Source organism: Podarcis pityusensis (assembly GCF_964106645.2).
Source record: "Podarcis pityusensis genome assembly, chromosome: 7".
NCBI lineage: Eukaryota > Metazoa > Chordata > Lepidosauria > Squamata > Lacertidae > Podarcis > Podarcis pityusensis.
Window position 1 is genome coordinate 47,837,062 of NC_138031.1, and position 22,418 is coordinate 47,859,479.

General features: G+C 41.0%; 1 protein-coding gene across 13 annotated transcripts in view; it reads right to left on the minus strand.

The window, feature by feature from the left end:
- Nucleotides 1-22,418, minus strand: part of DLGAP1 (DLG associated protein 1) — a 307,198-nt gene that overhangs the window by 148,805 nt on the left and 135,975 nt on the right. For 12 of the 13 annotated variants that reach the window (XM_081013083.1, XM_081013091.1, XM_081013086.1 and 9 more), the window contains one exon: nucleotides 7,072-7,183. The gene's annotated coding sequence lies outside the window, so the exon portion shown is untranslated. Of the gene's footprint in view, nucleotides 1-7,071; nucleotides 7,184-14,874; nucleotides 14,894-22,418 lie in introns of those variants that run through there. The other variant, XM_081013084.1, reaches the window with a different exon arrangement.

Below are 22,418 nucleotides of genomic sequence, written 5' to 3' on the forward strand. Positions count from 1 at the left end.
TACCAAGATGGCAGTTCCATCAGAGTCCTCTCTCCATCAGCTGATACCTAGCAACAGCCATCACATCAGGTTGTAGCAGAGGGAGAGAATCAAAGCAAGCCAATGTTGATGATTATATTTATATTTATTTACATCCCACCTTTTCCCCAGACAGGGACTCAAGGCGGCTTACAGATAAATTGGAAAAGCTAAAAAGATAGCAAAGATAATCATTAAAAAGTAATTAAAAGCTAATAGAATTAAAATCATATAAAAAGATCTATTAAAAAAATAGAGAACAAGAAGCAGCAGAAGCAGAAACAAAACAAAACAAAACATCACAGCACTAGGCCTTTCCAGTCATTTCATCATCATCATCATCATCATCATCATAATTTTGCCTTGCCCTAAAGATATTGTCGAGACACAAAACTGCCCTAAAGGCAATGTGGCTCAATGTACCAATTTGTGGGCTTCAGCGCTAGAATTTTCCAAATGTTGTTTTGCCCAGGTCCAAATGTTTGCCTGAACACATAAAGAAGAAGTTTATAAGATGAAGATCGCTGAGGTCAGAATAGATCTGTCTCAGTGCACAGCAACTCACTTATAAATGATCACCCTTTCCTCAAAATATTATTCAAATTCTATTTCAGGCAAGAAATTGTGAATTATAAATTTAGGATGCATTCTATAAAGCCACAAATATAATCTGCATTTTCCCCACAAGCCAGAAAAGCTTCTTTGAACAGTGCTGCCAGGGTCTTAACAAAGGAGCCTTCTCAGTTGTTTGTGACTATGCCAAGTTTATTAAAAACTACTGCAATTAGTCAGAGCAGCCATTACACTTTGGACTGTGGGTGTGCTATAGCAATGTGGCATGTGCCACAGTGGGAGATGTTCAGCTTTCACTTGTGTGACTATATTGCCCTCTAATGCCTGATTTAATCAATACTTTCAGACTCCAAATATATTCCCTTAGACAAGGATGTGAAGCAAGGCTGGGAGAGACTTCTGCTTCAGACCTTGACAGCTGCTGCCTTAAAAATATTTGGTTAGCAGGTCCAATCCTCTGACTCAGTTTCACATGTTCATATGATATTGGGAGTGGGGCGTGAGTAGTTTTATGACAATAAATTGAAAAAAGAAAAGGATAAAAAGAAATCATTCATGCATGCAAAGCTGAGAGTGATTTTAATACAACGGAGGAAAAGTTTGGTTTGCAGACATTGCCTAAGACATCAAATTCTGTTGATGTTATTCCAGTTAAATAAGATGATACAATTTGGTGTGAAATAGAACACCTAGGTATGTAAAAAATAGAGAATTCATCTCTGAAATGTTGAAAATAAAAACGATGTTTAAAAGTATACATAGAACTCATATGCTTGGAGAGACTTGGTCTTATGCCAATTCATGTAACCAGATTTCCAGACAAGGCATTCTGTTCGTTCATTATTTCCCTGCATACAGGGACATACAGTGGTACCTCGGGTTAAGAACTTAATTCGTTCTGGAGGTCCATTCTTAACCTGAAACTGTTCTTAACCTGAGGTACCACTTTAGTTAATGGGGCCTCTTGCTGCAGCCACACGATTTCTATTCTCATCCTGAAGCAAAGTTCTTAACCCGAGGTACTATTTCTGGGTTAGCAGAGTCTGTAACCTGAAGCATCTGTAACCTGAAGCATCTGTAACCCGAGGTACCACTGTACCGTACTTTTCCGTGTATAAGATGGTGTTTTTTTTACCTGAAAACAATGCTTAAAAATTGGAGTCGTCTTATACATGGGTAGTGCAGGGGGGGTGGGGACGGTGGAAATGATTTCTGTCTTGAGTAGCAGATTGTCACTAACGTTATTGCAGGTGATAGGCTGCTGCGGCAATGTCCACTTGCGATTGGTTGCTGCTGTGAGAATGTCTGCTTGTGATTGGGCTCTGCTGTGGCAATTGGGTGTGTGATTGGCGGCGGCTAGTGTTGATCGGAAATAGGATAGGAGGCTTCTGCATTGTGTTCGATCGCAAGCATTTGAAATTTGGGTGAGCTTTCTTTTCATTCCTCCCTTTCTGGACAATCTTCCCCCATTTTCTTAATATTGAGTCCTCAAAATTAGGGGGCATCTTATCGAGGGAAAAGTACGGTACATATACTGACTAGATTTTTTTCACTGAAAGTTCCATGAACAGCAGATTAGATTGAATTCCACAGGATTATCAGAAAGCAGAGTTGCCCTTGTAAGGAGGCCACACTAATGTTGCACACCAGAATCACATTATTCATTATGTTTATATACACCAAAATGTGATTCCCTCCCCCTGCCCTCATTTCATAAATGAAATTGGAAGACTAGCATGTATTGCATATTCTTATGTTTCAATTTTTTGATAAAAATGTATTCTCCCTCACTCTGAAGTTCTGCTTCTAATTATTTGTCCAAATAGGAAACCCCTGAAAAAGAGGTATATCTGATTCATTTACACTTTAATTTATGTGCAGCATATTCCAGAGCATTTATAGTTAACTGTTGCCATCAGTTAACCACCTTCTGACTTTCTCAATCAAATCCTAATAAGGTCATGCTATATCCAGTTATCTGTGTTTTTGCACAGATTCAAAATTAGCACCGTAAATTACAGTGAACATATTTTACATGATCTGTGAAATCAAGATCAATAGTTCCAGTCTTCCAAATATTTCCTTTTGAAGCCTACATTAATGTTTTTCTCCTTTCTGATTTTGCCGGGCCAGGCACAAATTCTGTTGCCAACAGAAATAGCAGCTATAACGTCAATTGCATATTTGGATAGTGAGCATCATGCCTCCCACAGAAGATAGTACTGAGGGAATCAGAAGATGAATTTTACTTTAAACAAATGGTTACATAATGACAAAACACTTACACTGTCAGGCTCTGACTTGGAGGTGCCACAGTGCAAAATCCAATATATTTTCATTAATAATTTAGAGTGATTTGTGATCTCTGCCATAAAGCACTCTATTTTGCTAACTCAGTGAATATACTTCTATGGGAGGGGGGCAGGGGAAGGTAATCAATTTGAGATAACCAGAGCACTGGATATGGTTTAGCCTCTATGGACCTAAGTACACAATCTATGCTATCAGGGTCGGAGGGCCCAAGGTCTGTACCAAGGCAGGCCACACACTCTCTCATTGGTCCTGCTCTACACTCATCTTCAAGTGCTCTAGCTTAGCTGGAACGTGTCCTTGGACTTTGATGATGCCTCTTGCTTAACTGGACAGAAAGAGGTGTAAAAACCTTTGTCTTTTGCATGGCTGGAATAATAACCTACGGTACCCAGAAAATAGATGCCCCCATTGCCCCCATTCACTTTTGCCCCTGGCCACACACATTACTGTCCTACGGACTCACAGAGGTTCTTCACGAGGGAATGCAACCATTGGGTTGCAAATGGCTCCTCACCCCTTGCTCTTATCTTTTACTCTAGTTACACGGAGGAGCCTGCAGCAAGGCAGCTCAGTTGTTGCAGCACCATGGAGAGTTCTGAGTGAGCGACTTGCTCTAACGAGGACTGGAAGTGAACCGAGTTCTTGCAAGTCTGTCTCCAGTCCACATCACCTAGGCTCTTTCCCTGTTTCCAGGACTAGAGTCCTTAAAGGCCTAACCCTCTGTCATGAAAAAAGGCACCCCTTCACACAAAAGCCATACATGTTTCAAGGCTAATGAATGAATAAATTTATGCAGAATAATTCGCAGCAACATACAGCTCATGTTTCAATACAGCTTATGAAGTAGCATTTTCTTCTGCTAAAAGAGGGAGCGAACATCCTGGATGCGTTCAGGACTCCTAAAAATCAGATGGACAGACACAAACATGAACAAGGGATGCACGAGCATCCTGCAGCTTGCATCCAAAGTTTCAGCTTTTTGTGAGTGTTCAATGTGAACACACAGAAAGTTCAATGGTGCTCAAAAACTTTCACTGTCATTACCATCTCCCCTTTCTTCTGTCCCTAATGAGAGAATGAAAATGGAAGGCAGAGGATGCTGTCCAGCCCATGATGAGCCATTTTCCCTGGCAAAATAAATCATGTAAATTGTGTCAGTTTCCAATGAGGGTGCCAGCACTGGCTATTGTTGTTGTTATTTTATTTGTACCCTGTCCATCTGACTGGATTGCCCCAGCCACTCTGGGTGGCGTCCTATCTCTGGCAGTACAGTGAAGTGACTTCTGGCACCCCCTTCCTCTGCTTTGCCCCAGTTACATTTCTGGGTCCCTGGGGACAGAAAAGGAGAAAGTGGTGAAAGGTGCTTGAAAGGTTGGAAGTGAGCACAACCCTGTTTGCACCTCTACCCTGCTCACAAGCTTTCAATCAGAGGTGCTCACTTTTGTTCTTTCTGCTCAAATTCTTGCAGCATCCCTAACAGGAATACAAAAGTTACGCCAATACTCATAAACTCATAGCAAGAAGATAATCACTTTTGGATCTGAGCATAACGGTAAGTCAACCAATTAGGTTGGAGAGAAAGACTTCACAACCTGTCTCCTAACTTGGGGAGATTGAGAAATTACGGAACCTAGTGGCATTGTGATGTGGCAACACCTCTTCACATTATGATATTTAAACCTTGGTAATAGAACCATTTGCTTATGTTGTGAATTTTGGCTCTGCCAAGTCACTATACAGTGATCTGGAAGCACTCACCCTCTTGTCCATGGCCATTCACTGCATAACATGCCAGTGCAAGGTGAGCAAATGGGCAGGTCTCACAATTGACTAGCATTGCCCTGATCCTTCTTGCTTACCACTTTGGAGTTCTAAGCTGAATGTAGCCAGGGACAGGAGACAATAGGATATGGCCTAGTTCCCTCCCCTTGGCCAAGGATAGCCTGGAATGGAAGTAAGCCTATACTGTGCCACTAGCACATCTGGATAGGCAGCGGGAAAGAGAAATCACTCAGCTGACAGTGGAAACTTCAGGCAGTCAGGTGCAGAGAAACAGCCTCAAGGAGTAGGTCTCACAGGCCTTTACCAACATTAGGCTGAAAGTTATGGTGCCCACTGTGGACCTACTCACAGTGACCTATCCCTGCAGGGAGCGAGGCCTGAGCCAAGAAGGGAACAAACTGGACAAGACAAACTTCTGGGGTTTTGAAATTGGCCACAACTTTATTGATTCCAGATGTAGATTGGATTTGGCTTAGGCACTGGGTATATATTCCTCACAGCCCCCTGGAGGAGGCCTGTCTCAAGACAGGGTCAAAGTGTTGGAGCTTCTATACTGCAAAGTGTTGGAGCTTCTATACTGTCTTAAACAGTGAGTTACAGTTCTGTGATAGTTCACTGGCAGGATGTGGGCTTTTTCTGGGGTGGGGGGTTCCACCCCTTCCATTTGAAGTTACTCTTTGTCTGATCCTCCCCATCATTACATTTACTCTGTTTCCTTGAATAGGACAAGTGGGATACGTCAGATAAAAAGGAAATTGTATGGGGTGCTTTCTGTATGCTTCTACATTTTTAAAGCTTACATATAAATAGAATCGTTCACAATTTCAAAAACATATAAAAGCATTATCCTTACATAAGAATATGACAAAATTAAATGGAACAGCTCAGTATTCTAATAGTCTAGAGTGCTACTTTGCAGAAGATAGCACTTCAATGGTCTTACAAGTCTTAAATTAGCAGCCACTATTTACAACATATGGCTTTGCAGAAGTGAGTCAGAAAAAGACAACAAAAGTAATTAAATTTCCATCTTCGCCCTTGGTCCTATTGTCTCATAGTTTCAAGTATATAAAGCTCATTGCTCAAGAATCCAGGAAAAGCAACACAATATTTTCTATACTACCCTCTTACTGGCTTACTATTGCACTATTTTATTAACAAGCATTTACCCATAATCATTGGAGAGTTGGTACCTAATAGCAGCAGTCATCATCCTGCTTGTTTTCAGAACAACCCTGGAACTGGTGACACGCACATGGCAAGTAACTATGTCAATCACACACACATATTCTTATCCTTCAGCTGTTACAGGAACAGCAGTGGGGCTGGGGTGAATGGAGAAGCCAGGTCACAGTAACCCCCACACTATTGAGGTAACGTATGAAACAGCCTAAGGCCTCCCAATGAATTCATATCACTGTTCCAATCTGAATCAGGAACGTCCCAGCTCATTGCTTATTATCTTAGTCATTTCACTGCACAAGCAATCAATGGCTATGGTTAAAGAAAACCTAGGGGATTACATGATGAATTCAATGACTTGAACTAATGGAGAGTGAGTTAACTCCCATGAATGCGACTCAAACCATCCCTCCATTCACAGTGCACACATGCCTAGATTCAATTGCCAGTATCCCAGAACAAGGAAATGACATAGTCAGTGATGAAAGCTCCTTGATCAGGCTGCATTTGTAGACCCAAATCCACTGAGGTTCTAGATTCAGCCAGCCATTACATGGATAGCATCCATTTCCATAGAGAGTTCTCATTCCAAGAGGAGATGCTTCCACACACTCATCCAGTTAGATCAGGGCAAGTATATATTTATAATATTTATCATTTTTTTAAATACACAATGTTTTTAAAAAACATGGGCGCAGGGAATTGAGAAGAACTAAAACCAGAAATGTGGTCCTCCACTAAGGAGACAAAACCACAACGTTTCTAAACATTAACAGTGTGATGGATAATAAAATTTTCATTACTTGAAATTATGAGATGATGAGCTACATAAAATACAAAACCATGAAGAAAGTGAAGGACATCCAAAACACGCCATTTTAATGATTGAGATTTTCCTGCTTTTTATTATGTTTTGAAAGATAAGATAGTCAAAATAAGTGGGACCCAGAATTCACTTTTCAGTAACATAATTATGAGTGCTGTAACAAAACATCTGCTCCACTCTTCATTTTTCTTTTGGACTTTCTACAGGCTTGAAAAATAGTTATGTACCATAAATATCCCTCTATGAGTCATTTCCTTAAGTGAACAGCTGCCTTCTAATTAGCCAAATGTTCTTCATTTTAAATCATACAGCTAAATGAACAACCTGCAACAGGCTGAAATCCAATGATTTTTTAAAAACATCGAAACAGCACAAACCTGCCATTTGTAGCAATCTGTAGAGGTCAATACACCGACTTCTGTTCCAATGGGTTTAAAATAATCTTCTCAATTGTTTGAACTGAAGAATGTTCTCCAGCACAAGATGAACCTAAAATAGCGAAAAAGCCCAGCCTTCAGAAAGTCTTGAATACAAACATGATCGGGAATTCTTTAGATTTAGTGATAATAATGGGATTATGAATGGGAATAAAAGACACCATGCAGACAAATGTGGAGCACAATCATAATGCACATTTACTCAGAAGTAAGCCCTGCTGATTTCAAGTGTTTAGTTCTAAGTAACTGTCAACAGGATGGCAATTTGGACCACATTAACTCATTTCAACAGAAGAGTTAAGTACGCTTACCTCTCACCTAGCATAGCTAAACTATGTACTGTATTTTTCACTCTATAAGATGCACTAGACCACAAGACACACCTAGTTTTTGGAGGAGGAAAACAAGAAAAAAAATATCTCAGAAGCTAGAACAGCACGAGGGATCGCTGTGCAGTAAAAGCAGCAATCCCTCTTGCTGTTCTGGCTTCTGGGATAGCTGCGCACAAACATTTCCCCTTACTTTTTAGGAGGGAAAAAGTGAGTCATAGAGCAAAAAATAGGGTAACCCCCTCCCTCAGGAGGCTTCAACAAGAGGTTGAACAATTCCTGGGGAATATGACTATCAATGGCTACTAGCCGCAAAGACTATATTCCACCTCCATTGTCAGAGCCATTCGGCCTCTGAAAACCAGCAGCAGGGCATCATAGGTGGGCAGAGTCCTTTTGTTTGTTTCAGCTGCTGTGAAAATAGGATGCTGAACCAGATGACCACTGGCCTCAGCCAGAAGGCTTGTCTTGTGTTCTATTTCTAACTGAAGTGCATTGCATTCCAGGTGAGGTAATAGCAAATCTGGTCAATCTAGTCTACACATAATATGAACATGAAAATTTTAGGTTGTGCTTTTGTTTTGAATGATATGCAGCATTGTCTAGAGTCTGTACACACTTATTTGTGAAATGTTAAATGGTATTATAATGCCTTCAAATAAATAAATATCACTTGGTATTATAAATTTATTTATAATAAATTTGGGCTTTAGTGGCCATTTGTATTACTTCAGCTGAGAAGCACACCATTATGATTTTTCTTCTCTTCCCCTGCCCACATTTCACACTTTACAAGTATTTCCATTCCTAATATGTTAGAGCAAAAAAAACCCCAAAAGCATTTTCCGACCGCGATAAAAAATAAATAGATGTGCACTTTTGCATTTTCAGCTAAATTAAATCATAGCACCTGATGACTACAGGAATAAAAAGAGGGTTGCTTCTGTTGCCGTATTTTTTTTACTTGAGAATAAGGACCATTTTGGTGTAGAAAAGGAAAATATATGTTTAAAATACAAATAATAAATTGAGCATCTTCAACTGTGTGCACTGCCAACCATGCGGTCCCAGGTACTGACATGGCACCTGCTTCCTGTTGCTCCACTCATTTGCCACTAAAAATACATGAAAAAGGTCTAGGATTAGATTAAATTTGGTTGCTGTAAAAATAATCAGATAACAGATTTAAAATAAATGCAAAAAAATCAAATTTTCCTTTCAGTCCCACCACATGCTTGTATCAAAGTAGATCTCTTCTCAAAAGCTGTGCTTCTGAAAAAGTGACCTATCTTCCTTTGGGAAAAAAAAAGCCAAAATAATTTGCATTCATTTCTAAAGGCCATTTTAAGATATTTTGGGTGCTCTTGGCTGCCATGCTGCCTTTGCTTTATACATGGGCAGGAAATGCTATTAGTTTTAATAAAGAATACAAAGAACTTTAGTGGTTCAAAATGTGCTTAAAGTCTGACCCAAGTTTCCTTTCCTTTCCAAATAAAAATTATGAAGCAGTCATTAACCTTTATTGAAAAATGAATCACATTATTAGCTTCTTCACTGTGACAGAGGACACAGTTTCTTCTTTCAAAAGAACAAAGTGGACCCTAATGTAAATCACTCGATTTGGATCAGCATATATATCAGGGAAAGTTAATATTTTGCATATGTGTGGAATATTTCATATTCGAGCTTATTGCAATTCGACCAAACCCCAAAGCACATCTACAAAGTAATGATGATGATGATGATAATGTTAATAATAATAATAATAATTTATCATTATTTATACCCCACCTATCTGGCTGGGTTTCCCCAGCCACTCTGGGCAGCTTCCAACAAAATATTAAGATACAATAGTCTGTTAAACATTAAAAGCTTCCCTAAACAGGGCTGCCTTCAGATGTCTTCTAAAAGTCCAGAAGTTGCTTTTCTCTTTGACATCTGATGGGAGGGCGTTCCACAGGGCGGGTGCCACTACCGAGAAGGCCCTCTGCCTGGTTCCCTGTAACTTGGCTTCTCGTAGCGAGGGAAGCACCAGAAGGCCCTCGGCGCTGGACCTCAGTGTCCAGGTAGAATGATGGGGGTGGAGACGCTCCTTCGGGTATACTGGACTGAGGCCGTTTAGGGCAGGGGTCAGCAAACTTTTTCAGCAGGGGGCCCGGCCACTGTCCCTCAGACATTGTGAGGGGCTGGACTACTTTTTTGGGGGGGGGGGGGAATGAATTCCTATGCTCCACAAATAACTCCTGAGATGCATTTTAAATAAAAGGGCACATTCTACTCAAGTAAAAACATGCTGATTCCTGGACCATCTGCGGGCTGGATTTAGAAGGCGATTGGGCCGTATCCGGCCCCCGGGCCTTAGGGCTTTAAAGGTCAGCACCAACACTTTGAATTGTGCTCGGAAACGTACTGGGAGCCAATGTAGCTCTTTCAAGACCCGTGTTATGTGGTCTCAGAGGCTGCTCCCAGTCACCAGCCTAGATGCCGCATTTTGGATTAGTTGTAGTTTCCAGGTCACCTTCAAAGGTAGCCCCACATAGAGCACATTGCAGTAGTGCAAGCGAGAGATAACTAGAGCATGCACCACTCTGCCCTGCGCCTCCATGGACAGCTGTGAGTCCAAAATGACTCCCAGGCTGCGCATCTGGTCCATTCAGGGCCATTCAGGACCAGGGAGTCCTCCACACCTGCCCTCCTCCTGTCCTGCAAAAACAGTACTTCTGTCTTGTTAGGATTCAACCTCAATCTGTTAGCAGCCATCCATCCTCCAACCGCCTCCAGACACTCACACAGGACCTTCACCACCTTCACTGGTTCTGATTTGAAAGAGAGGTAGAGCTGGGTATCACCCACAAACTGATGAACACCCAGCCCAAACCCCCTGATGATCTCTCCCAGCGGTTGCATGTAGATGTTGAAAAGCATGGGGGAGAGGACAGAACCATGAGGCACCCCACAAGTGAGAGCCCAGGGGTCTGAACACTCATCCCCCACCACCACTTTCTGAACACGGCCCAGGAGGAAGGAGCAAAACCACTGTATAACAGTGCCCCCCAACTCCCACCCCTCTTGACGCTCCAGAAGGTTGTTATGGTCAATGGTATCAAAAGCCGCTGAGAGATCCAGCAAAACTAGGAAACAGCTCTCACCTTTGTCCCTAGCTCGCCGGAGATCATCAACCAGTGCGACCAAGGCAGTTTCAGGCCCATGATGAGGCCTTAATCCCGACTGGAAGGGATCCAAATAGCAGTGGAGATTCAAATTCTATTTGTCATATAGGTTGATTTATACTTTTCTACCTACCTTAATGAGAAGTTACCTCATTAGTTTCAGTTACAAGAAAAGAAGGCACAGAAAATGAAGGGGAGCCTCTACCTCAGTGGAAAGTTCCAACTTGAAAATATGAGTGGAGATAACAATCAAGGTCCTGGAACGAAGAGACAATTGGCAAAGAAGTACAAATCTACTGTATTTTAGTGCTCAATATTTTAATTTCCAGGTGTCAAGATTTTGAAAGCATATGTTTTGAACTCAAAGACCACAATATCCTCTTTATGAATATTCTCCTTGCTGCCTTGTTAGGCATTAGCAATAGAAGGACATCAGAATGAAGTTTGTGTGAAGATTACAAGATGAGGGGAAGAATGCCTGGTAGGTGTGGAGAATAAGATTTAGGAAGGTTATGGAAAATGGGATCTAGGAGGTATGACACACTAAGGGTAGCTGAAGAAAAGCAGTAGATAATCTAGGAAGAAGAGACAGTACCTGTTTGAAAAATAAATGGTACAGGCAGAGTCACAAGAAAAGCATCAAGAAGGCATGGAATTAAGAAATAAGAAGCTAACTAAAATGGGAGTTAGACTTGGAGAAGCAAGGCAGACTTGGCATCAAAAACTGGTGCCAGCTACCTGCAGAAGTCTTTCAGGGTGTATCATCCTGCTAAGGCATTAAGATCTGCTGTGGATGCCCTACTTACTAGTCCATGATTGAACGAGGTTTGTATCTCTGCAACTCAAGAAAGGGCCTTCTAAGTCACCACTGAGATTGTCCTCCCTCTTGATATCCAGCTGGCACCAACCTTGGTTAGTTTACAGCACTAGCTAAAAACTTAGCTCTTTAGCCAGGCTTTGAATGATGTGGGTTGGCAATGAATTGGACCACTGATAGATTTTAAAGCTTTTATTGGAATTGCCTTATACTTCGCTTCAATAGCTTGATGTTATATTTGGTATAACATCACCTTCTTTGATGAAGGCCAGGTCAATAATGAACCAATGAATGAATGAATAACCAGCATCCTTGGACACCTGTTGGGTCCCAGTGCCCCAGCAGGGTCCACTCCTGCTGATGCCCACCCTGGTTCCTCTACATCAGGTGTCTGGGTCTGCAAGCCAGCGTTTTAATTTTCTACAATGCCCCCAATATAGCACTGCTCAGAGACATGTGGGAAATTAAAATTGTGACCCATTTCCACCCACTGGATATGTTAGAGGCATTGTTCATGGATCACTGCCTTGTTGTGGTGAAGGGGCTTGAATAATTCAGAGAAGCTATGAGCTATGCCATGCAGGGCCACCCAAGATGGATAGGTCATAGTGGAGAGTTTTGACTAAACGTGATCCACCTGTAGCAGGAACCGGCAAGCCACTCCAGTATCCCTGCCAAGAAAACTCCATGGACAAAAACATCACCTTGCCGACAAAGGTCTGTATAGTTAAAGCTATGGTTTTCCCAGTGGTGATGTATAGAAGTGAGAGCTGGACCATAAAGAAGGTTGATCGCCAAAGAGTTGATGCTTCTGAATTATGGTGCTGGAGGAGACTCTTGAGAGTCCCATGGACTGCAAGAAGATCAAACCTATCCATTCTGAAGGAACTCAGCCCTGAGTGCTCACTAGAAGGACAGATCGTGAAGCTGAGGCTCCAATACTTTGGCCACCTCATGAGAAGAGAAAACTCCCTGGGAAAGACCCTGATGTTGGGAAAGATTGAGGGCACAAGGAGAAGGGGACGACAGACGACAAGATGGTTGGACAGTGTTCTCAAAGCTACTAACATGAGCTTGACCAAACTGCGGGAGGCAGTGGAAGACAGGAGTGCCTGGCGTGCTCTGGTCCATGGGGTCACGAAGAGTTGGACACGATCAAACGACTGAACAACAACAATAGCAATAATAAGGAAGGTACCTGAGAGGCTTAGTAATTTGGAGGCTTCAGCACTCACATGCATCTCTCTTTACATGAATAATCTACTGCAGCAATTCTCTTGTCAAGAGAAAAGTATTAAAGAAAAGTGATTTGTCATCTTCTGGCATCAGAAAATTACTGACAGCAGTTAGGTATATGTCACTCAGCTATGCAAGGTAGTGGCAACTCTTCAATTCTTGATGGAAGCTTTATGGGGGGACTGGACTTTTTATTTTTTTAAATTATGAGAACTCATTGTTACAATATCTACTTGGCAAAAAATTGCTGTCACAATACAGAAACAAAACTTTTACCAAACCCCTCCTCCAAACAACTGATTATGAAGTGCACCTCAGATTTAGACTGTGTTGCTTTCCTTTGAACAAAGTCATCAGAAGGAATCACAAGTTATTGCTCATGGATGACAAGTATAAGATTGCAGTAAAGAAACCTCAAGGCTCACGTTGTCATTTGGAATTAAGATTAAATAACTTCAAATGTTGGTTTGTTTCCAACAGTATTCCTATTTAGCTCTCCATCATTCACTAAGCATGGGAACACGCTCCTCTAAAGCTGAAACGTATTTCACTCCATCTTCACTAGCAAGAGACAATAACTTGATGTGGTAATTTGTTCATATAGGAGCTGAATTGCTTCACTAAAGATTCACAGTACAAAATGTGTTATTAAAATCCTGCAGCTACCATCTGTTAACTGGGAAAATAAGCTGAATCACAAACCTGTTAGGACTTTCATCCTTGCCAGTATCCATGATTCAATCACAAGGCTCATGATTTTATGATGAATATTTTCACTGCTGATGTATTCTACGATCTGCCCCTTTAGCAGAGGCCTTCCCTTCAGAGTCAAGGGCCTGCAGCAAGCCTCCCTGCACTGCAAGGTCAGGCTCTTCCTTGATCAGGTCCTCTCCAGATGCCAAGTGCTCCTCTAATCAGTTCTTCCTTTTGTGCTCTTCCTGCGGCACATGCGGAGTGCTAATTAGGCAAGCACTTCAAGACACAGCCTGGCTCAGGGAGAGGCCTCCGTTGAAGAGAGGCAGGTGGAGGAAATGTGAAAGAGACAGCAATGGAAACCTCAAGGCTCAGGGAAGAGAGAAGAACAAGAAGGAAATGACTAAGAAGAAGAATGCAAGGGAAAACTGAATTGACGAGAGAGGCTGGCTTCAGAAGGATTTTTCAAGAAGACTATCAACCTTACCATACTTTAAACGACCCACAATATATTCCCTTTTTACACAGAATGACCATGAGCACTGTAGGGGGCTTAAAGTGGAAGCATTACCTCAATGACATTATTTATTTAAGGGAGTCATTCATTACAGAAGTAGGTGAAAGTTTCCAAACCCCAAAATAATTGTTCTTATTCAACTTATACATTTCTGACGCCTACAGTTTGTACATTACATTATCCACAGGTGCCTGGCAGAAGTTTTTTTTGCTGGCTATGACAAAAGTCATGGTTTCCCCATTCATTTCTTTGAAGCACCAATTAGAAAGGTGGAAGCTCTGCCTTGTAAGGAAAGCTGGCTATGGCTCTGCCATCAGCATACACTATAGTAAGCCGAAATCAAAGACATAAAGTCCCACACACATTACATGTGAATGCTAGTTCCACCTTTCAATAAAGGCCAGCTACTAAATCAAGGGGGACAAGGGTGGCGCTGTGGGTTAAACCACAGAGCCTAGGGCTTGCAGATCAGAAGGTCAGCGATTCGAATCCCCGTGACGGGGTGAGCTCCCGTTGCTCGGTCCCAGCTCCTGCCCACCTAGTAGTTCGAAAACACATCAAAGTCAAGTAGTTAAATAGGTATCGCTCTGGTGGGAAGGTAAACCTCCACACACTGTATTTTTAACATGTGCTCATATTCTACAGGTTAGAAACCTCCTAAAGTTTGTGTTTGAGACATACATGTTAAAACATGGTTGTGATACAGTTAGGCTGCCTCATATACCCATGTGAGAATATGTGTGTGCCTTCTCAATTTCATGTGCAAAGTGGACATATGACTGAAACAATGAGAGAGTGGGAAAAGCACATGGTATAGTCTGCCGGAGCTCTTGACTCCTCAGAATTTAGGGGGAGACTGCACATTTGAAGACATCCCCATTGCAAATCCCCCCTGGACATGAACAAAACAAGCTGTATTTGCTCCAAGGCACAAACTGCTCAGGTGCAGGGAGCTTTTGACATAAAAAACAACACACGTACCACACCAGTGTGCTGAAGTGGTGCAATCCCACACAAGCTGTAACACATCATTTCCCCATATATTTTCATTGGCTCAAAATCACTTAAGTTTGTTGCATTTCAAAAGGCTGTATTTGGAACATGCCCCTGTTGTTAACCATGCTTCACCGTCCCCCACCTCCTGTGTTCTTGCCCTTTAATGCTAAATTTGTATACTGTACATCCATTGTGTGTCACAAAGGACATGAAGAAAAGCTTCTCAGCCAGAGAATCGGGGGGGGGGGGATATCGCTGGAGCTTACTTTGCCATGGCAACGAATGGAATTTAGAAAAGAAGCCAAATATAGATGACTGAATAAGGCTTGCTTGGTAACGTCACTAGATTTTTATTTTGTTTCTGTAAGCTAGGGGCTTCTACCACAAAAGGTTGGAGTCCTTAATTCATCTCTTATAATTATTTGAGGGAGAATATATATATTTTTGTGTGTGTGTGTGTGTGTGTGTGTGCGCACGTGCGTGCGCGTGCGTGCGCACACACACACACACACACACAAATTTCCAACTCCAGCATTTCTGGTTCAAGCAAATTTTTGCATGCCAACAGCTACAGTGTCATCTTACATGAGGCAAGAAGGTCAGAACAATAGGGTACTATTCATTTGCCTCACAACCCCAACATTTCTAACAACCTTCCCCAACCTATCCAATAACAAGCATGGGCATATTTGTCCTAGTACTAGGGAAACTAGACTGCACTCACAGTCTAAGGACAAAGTGCCTCCCACTTCCTCTTCTATTTATGCTGCACTTTCCAAGAACTTTCCCCTCATGTCAAGAAGGGAGTTCAGAGTGGGTCAGGAAGAACTCACAAGGTGCCAGTAAAGTTAACTCTTTATTCAAAGAAACAAAACACCTCAGGCCCAGTGAGCACAGCAACTTTCCCCAGCAACTCAGCATACTGCATGTCTGCAAATACTGTACTAGTATGGGCATTTAACTATAGAATTAATAACATTATTTTATGATTTACTAAAGAAAAGAGACTGAATATTTTTGTGTGTTTAAATAGGTGAATAATTATTGGCTTTAAAAAATCCTGGAAAACACTGATTGAATCTTAAGTAATGCAGTAGTTAATAAGGCATTTAAAATCATGATTATGTTATTAGATAGATTTCTTATTATGAATTCACAGGAGACATTCATTATCACTAACTGATTAAGGGAAAATTGTGAGTAAATTGAGCAAGCTGGCATAGGACAGATGACTTTAAGTCCACTAGATTTTTAAGGCTGCAGTCTTTTAGCCACTTACCTGGGCAAAAGTCCCCTTAAATTCAATGGGGCTTACTATGGAATAGACATATTTAGGATTGCACTGTCAGCCAAAGCTAAAGAATAAGTGTTTTTATTTTATATTATTTTATTATAAGTAACTGATATAAAGTCTGCTAGTGATTTTGTATATATTGATTGATCATATGATCTTATCCTCAAACTACAAACCACTAGGCAAGACAGGATTCCCCTGTACTAGTGGAATCCAATGCTATGCTGGAGGGAGGGGGATGTAACAATACTTTTGGCTGCTGGGATTCCAACAGCAGAAGAGGTGGAGGTGGGGAGACTTGGCCAAGTTAGCAGAATGGCAGAAAAAGAATGAAAGTTAGAATTCGATGCTTGTTCTGGGATTACTTCTAACAACTGAAGATAGAATAACTTTATACCTACTAAAAAGGAGCTGCTGCTTCCCTTTTTTTCATATAAGCAAAACATTCACTGGAGTCAACCAGGAGTCAGAAAGCTGCCCCTTCCATTGCATTCCCAGCTACCATCACAACCAGAATAGGATTCTGATCTAACTTGCAGCAAAATATTGCACACCACTAAGACTACATAAGGCCTAGCAAGGAACACATACCTTATACATCAAAAAGTGCACCATGGGCACACATATCCTTGCCCCCTTGTCTCAAGAAACATGAATGCACAAGTGGGAGTGTGGTGATAAATTAGCTCATACGAATAGAGTGGGTCAACAGGATCAACTGAAGCATAGCAAAAAGATTTAATTATCCTAGAAATACAGTTATAAAGCTATTAAAACACACATGTAGGATAAAGGCACTGTGCATAATTCTTATTATACAGAAAAATGAATAACTGAAGGCATCAAGTAGGTAGATTCAGTCTGCAATCCTAGCCCCATGATCTTTCTCCTGGCCACTGACACCATGGAAAGCACGGTGGATGGAATGGTATCACGGGGAATGTTGCCACCAGCAATAGGAAGCAGAGGGCCCCAAACTGGGCTGTTACGTGGTGAAGTAGAATAGGACTAGCCACAGATCTCCTGGATCTTAAGCACTCCATTCCCCTCAGAGAGGTCACCAACTGGGCCAACTAACTATGCCAGCCTGGAGCAGGCACAACAAAGAGTAATGAAAAGAACTGCCTCCTGCCATGTTCTCAGCTGGGTTGAGGATTGCTCGGCCCCTCACTAATACCTTATGAAACAGTCAAGAAAATCTATATTGAGAAAAAAGTTACATATCTGATATAAATAGGGAATGCTAGTAAACATTGAAAGTGTTTCTTTTAAAAAGGTGGTTAGTGGTTAGAAGTGTAACAGAGGCTCAGTAACATCTGAAGATATTACTAAGGTCTGTATCAAGTGCATTCTCATGAAAAGCCCAGGAGCTAAATTGTTAAAGAATCTGCAGGATTTGCCTCCATCCATTTTATTTTATTACTTTCCTCATTATGGTGCAACAGAAGGCTATTAGCTTTCCCCTAATTAGCTATTAATAGATTAAATAGTCCACTAATATCCCAATAAAGAGACTAAATAGCAAGGCTGATTCTTTCCCCCCTGTTTTTAAAATAAAAAATCTTGTTGATAATATTATCTCTGACAAAAATATCTCCAAGCAATTTTTGAATGGTGCATGTACTGCATCTTGTGCAGTCAAGTGTAAGGGAACTTTAGCTGGAGTGGACTCAGTAAATTGGCAATGTGTGGTATTAAAAGAGATGCAATGGGTAGATATGTTCTTTGAAAAGGTTATCTAGAAGCTGTTATCTAGATCCTTACAGTGGTATCAGTACAGTCACCAAATGGACCACAGAAATAATTTTGCAAAAGATATATGAGCAAATGAATGCACTGAGGAATGCTCCCCCCCGCCCCTGGCATTTAACTGTAATTATAAATTCAGGATTTTCTGAGTGCAACTGAACACAGGAAGCAGCTTCATTCTGAGTCATGCCATTATTCCATTTAGCTCAGAATTATCTCCACTGTGTGGCAGCAGCTGCCCAGGGTTTCCAATAGAGATATTTTCCAGTACTTTCTGGAGATTGATGGGGATTTAACTGTGGACCATTTGCATACAAAACCTGCACTCTACCAGTTAGCTATAGCCCTTCTCCAAAAACATATTTACTTGGATATTGAGAACTGTGAATATTAGGAAGTTCGTGGAAAAGAAATGCCCCAACTCCTCTTCCTGTTGCAGCCCCTTGAAAAGCCTCTACATAGCATTGGTGGAGGATTCTCTAGAACAGGCTAAGAATGGCACAGAAAGTTGCAGGAAGGGGATATTAAAAGCCCTCTTCTATCTACTTACTTCTGTTCTGAGGTTCCATGTTATTATACCTTCTACTCAGTAGTTTATTGGCCAGAGTATTATATTAGACATATAATTTATTACATGCAATAGACAAAGAAACTGTAAAAACAGCCACTCAGTCATTTCAGATTAGTCAGAATAATGCAACGCAGCACTAGAGCAATCCAATGCAATGTTCCAATATGCTTGCTACAAGGGTGGGATAAAGATGGTTTGCCAAATCATCATGTAAATGAACTAAATGGTTCTAAATGTTTGAAAGGGCAATTATAAGATCTGTTAGAATAAACTGGTCCAGAGTGACAGACACACAGGTGTGGCTAGGAAAGGTTAATAAAACCTAATATTAATTACTGAAACTATTTTTTTAAAATTCACTACTAAGTCTTGCAAACTGCTAGCACGGGAAAGTGCAAAACGTGACATTATTAACAATATACAAAAAGCAGATAACTCATACACATACTATGCATGTCTAAATCACCAGCTCACAAGAATACTAGGAGCTTTCGCAGTACTTTAATTCTAAAAATGTGTAAGTCAGAAATAGAGACATTGTATGGACCTGTACACTGAACTATCAACAATTTCAGCAGTTCTTATTCATGTTTCATAACTATCCTTAAGGATGTACGAGATTCGAGACACCAGGACTAATACAAAGCTGATAGTAAAACACAAACCAGGAAAAGATACATATAACTTCTCAGTATAGATGATAACATGTAAAAATCTATGTAGGTCTCCTGTCTTAGTAGCTTTATGCATCATCATAAGGATATATTTATTAAGGGACACCGGCTCTCTAATAATAGAAAAGCAAACAGAAGAAGCGTTGCCAACTGTTTTTGTTGTTCTTCCATGCTCAGGAACAAAAGCGAGAGGACAATGTCTTTAAATTAGTCACTAATTTGAAAGATACAGAACAATAACAAGGCTACTTACAATGGGTGCAATCCCGCCTAGGTAAAGGTACAGGGACCCCTGACCATTAGGTCCAGCCACGGATGACTCTGGGGTTGCAGTGCTCATGTCGCTTTACTGGCCGAGGGAGCCAACGTACAGCTTCCGGGTCATGTGGCCAGCATGACTAAGCCGCTTCTGGCGAACCAGAGCAGTGCATGGAAATGCCGTTTACCTTCCCGCTGGAGCGGTACCTATTTATGTACTTGAACTTTGACATGTTTTCGAACTGCTAGGTTGGCAGGAGCAGGGACCGAGCAACAGGAGCTCACCCCTTTGTGGGGATTTGAACCACCGACCTTCTGATCGGCAAGCCCTGGGCTCAGTGGTTTAACCCACAGCACCACCTGCATCCCCTACCTACCGTTAAGTATGGCTAAGGGGCCTTAGGATGTGGTCTAAGTGCTCCTCCACTGGTTGAGATGGAGGTACACCGGCAGGATGACACTTACACTACCAGATGCCCCTTGCGATGCTGACAGAAAACAGTGGCCCTGTAGCTGTTCCACCAGCAAAGTTCTGCTGGCAGAATGGGGAGTGGGGCACAATGGGGTGGATGCTGATGCACCACACCCCCAAAGCCCCCTCATTTCCCCCAGGAACCATTGAGATTCTATGGCAGCAAGTTTGTTGCTCTGTACTGAAAATATAAGCAATTTATAGGAAAGAACAAAAATTTATAGGAAATAGCAAGAATTGTTACAACAAATAAGGTTTGAGTGATAATAATGCACCATAGTCCAGATAGCACAAATGTTTTGAATGCTTCAAATGCCTATGAATTCATATACCCATGGTATTTAGCATCTTATATGATAAACTGTGTCACATAATGTTGGAAATGAAAGGTACAAAATGCAAATTGTTATCTCCGTTAGTGGTCTTGTCACGGTATTGTAAAGTTCAGGACTAAAATGCTGAGTTTAATAACGGATGTAACTTGGAACATGTTCTCATTGGACCCAAAGGTGATGTTATTGTGTCATTTAAATAGTAAAACAGATGGAAGTGATATAGTTTTGGTGCTAAATATATTAACTGTAGCACAACCAGAAATTGTTATGGCAGAAAAGACAATGAAACAGCATTTAAAAAATGGATATGCTTTGGGGGGGGGGGGAATGTAGAACATAGAAGAACCAATAAGATATTAAAAGTCCAAGAAGAAAATGTATATTTTTATTATTAATCTGAAATACAGGGTAACTAATTTTCCTCTATTTTATGATTCTATACCATTGGTTTGAGAGGTGTATTATTATTTTTTAAACAATAAACTAATAAAAAGGAGACCTCCTATTGCAGCCAAGAAAGAACAACCGAGTGAGTCACAGAAAGGAGAATTGTGCGTAACTCATTAGGGCTTAATTTCTCTTAATTACAGATATATGATGTGACATGGAGTGATTGAGAGGACCACACTGTCAGTTTTCATCAACATAACCTTAAATAGGTCAATGTCAGGAAGCTTTTAAAGAAATCATATTGCAGCTGAGGAGAAAATCTTTCTGATAAAGCAAAATATGGAAATTACCTTGTTTTGAGCTGCTTGATAAATTGGGACATCTATATGAATAATCTTAGGCAGCAGCAACCGAATAGGATAAAGGCAGCCATAGTCATCTGTACGGCTACATTCTAACACACGTTAAGCAAATATTTAAGAGCAGGTAAACTTCCCCACATAAAACCATTTGGTAAGTTGGTCATGTGTATCCTCTCCCCAGTCCTAGCATACGAAGGAAGACTTAAAGGTGTATAAACCATTTGGGTGCATCTTTCAAACTATCAATTCTAGCTGAATAAAGCCAGCTAGGGTGGGACTGCACTAAGGGCTGTATTGCAATCATCCTCTTGCCTTGAAGGGATATGTGTCAGGGAGCTTAATAACACATATCCCACTTTCCTCTCTTGGCTTTTAGTAAGAAGGCAAACTTTTCATGCCTCCATAGGAGTAAAGTTAGGAGTAAAGTTGCCAAATACTCATGAAAGCCATTGGCATTTCATTGTCCCTAGAAGCAACCTGTGCTGTAAACTACCTTTTGGTTTAAAACAGGGATAGAGAACTTGTGGCCTTCTAGATCCTGTTGACTGCAGCCCCCATCATCAGTGGCCACTGGGAATGCTGGATGGGTCTGATGGAGGGCCATTGATGGAGGGCCACCACACCTGGAGGGCCACTGGTTCATCAAATCTGGTTTTCAGGGAGTGGGGAGATTGCTGAAAGAACTGTAATTGGGCACACTGTGTGAACCTAAAAAATAAGTCAATGGGTGAGGACAGTTGAGCCATATAATGCTGAAAGTGTCTGCTGAATGAGCAGAAGGGAATAAGTGAAAGAAAAGTGCTTTAAAGAGTAGAACCAGTACAAAGAGACAGGGGGATAGTGAAGATGATGAATAACTGACATAATATGATCATGACACCCAGTGCTATTAATACACTTGAAGCTATATTATGAACGAGCTGAAGTTTCTGGACCATTTTCAAATACAATCCCACAACATTATTTAGTTGCATGTTCCTTATAAGACCATTATAATAATGCCTATTATTCTTATTCTTATTCTTATTCTTATTCTTATTTTGACACTCATCCGGAGTACATGTATTTAACATTCCTTACTTTATTAGTGACACTATGTAGAAGTCTACCAAGAGTAGTCATGTTCTTAAAAAGCTAGAATGATTTTTTCCAACTTGTATCCGAAAGAAAGCTATCCACCCACAATACCTCGTTCCAAAGCATCTCATAATTTGTGTTGACATATTCTCAGTGTATCTAGTTGTTCTATTTATAAACAGTATAACCAACATGACTGTCTAAAAGGATTTGCAAAATTTAATTTCAAGAAAAACAAAACACCTTGTTTTTATTAACTTCAATTTTTGCTTCATCTCTGCATTTTTGCTACGGTAGTTTCTCACACTGTTATTTCTAACACTTAAATAAGAACAGAGGAGCTTGCT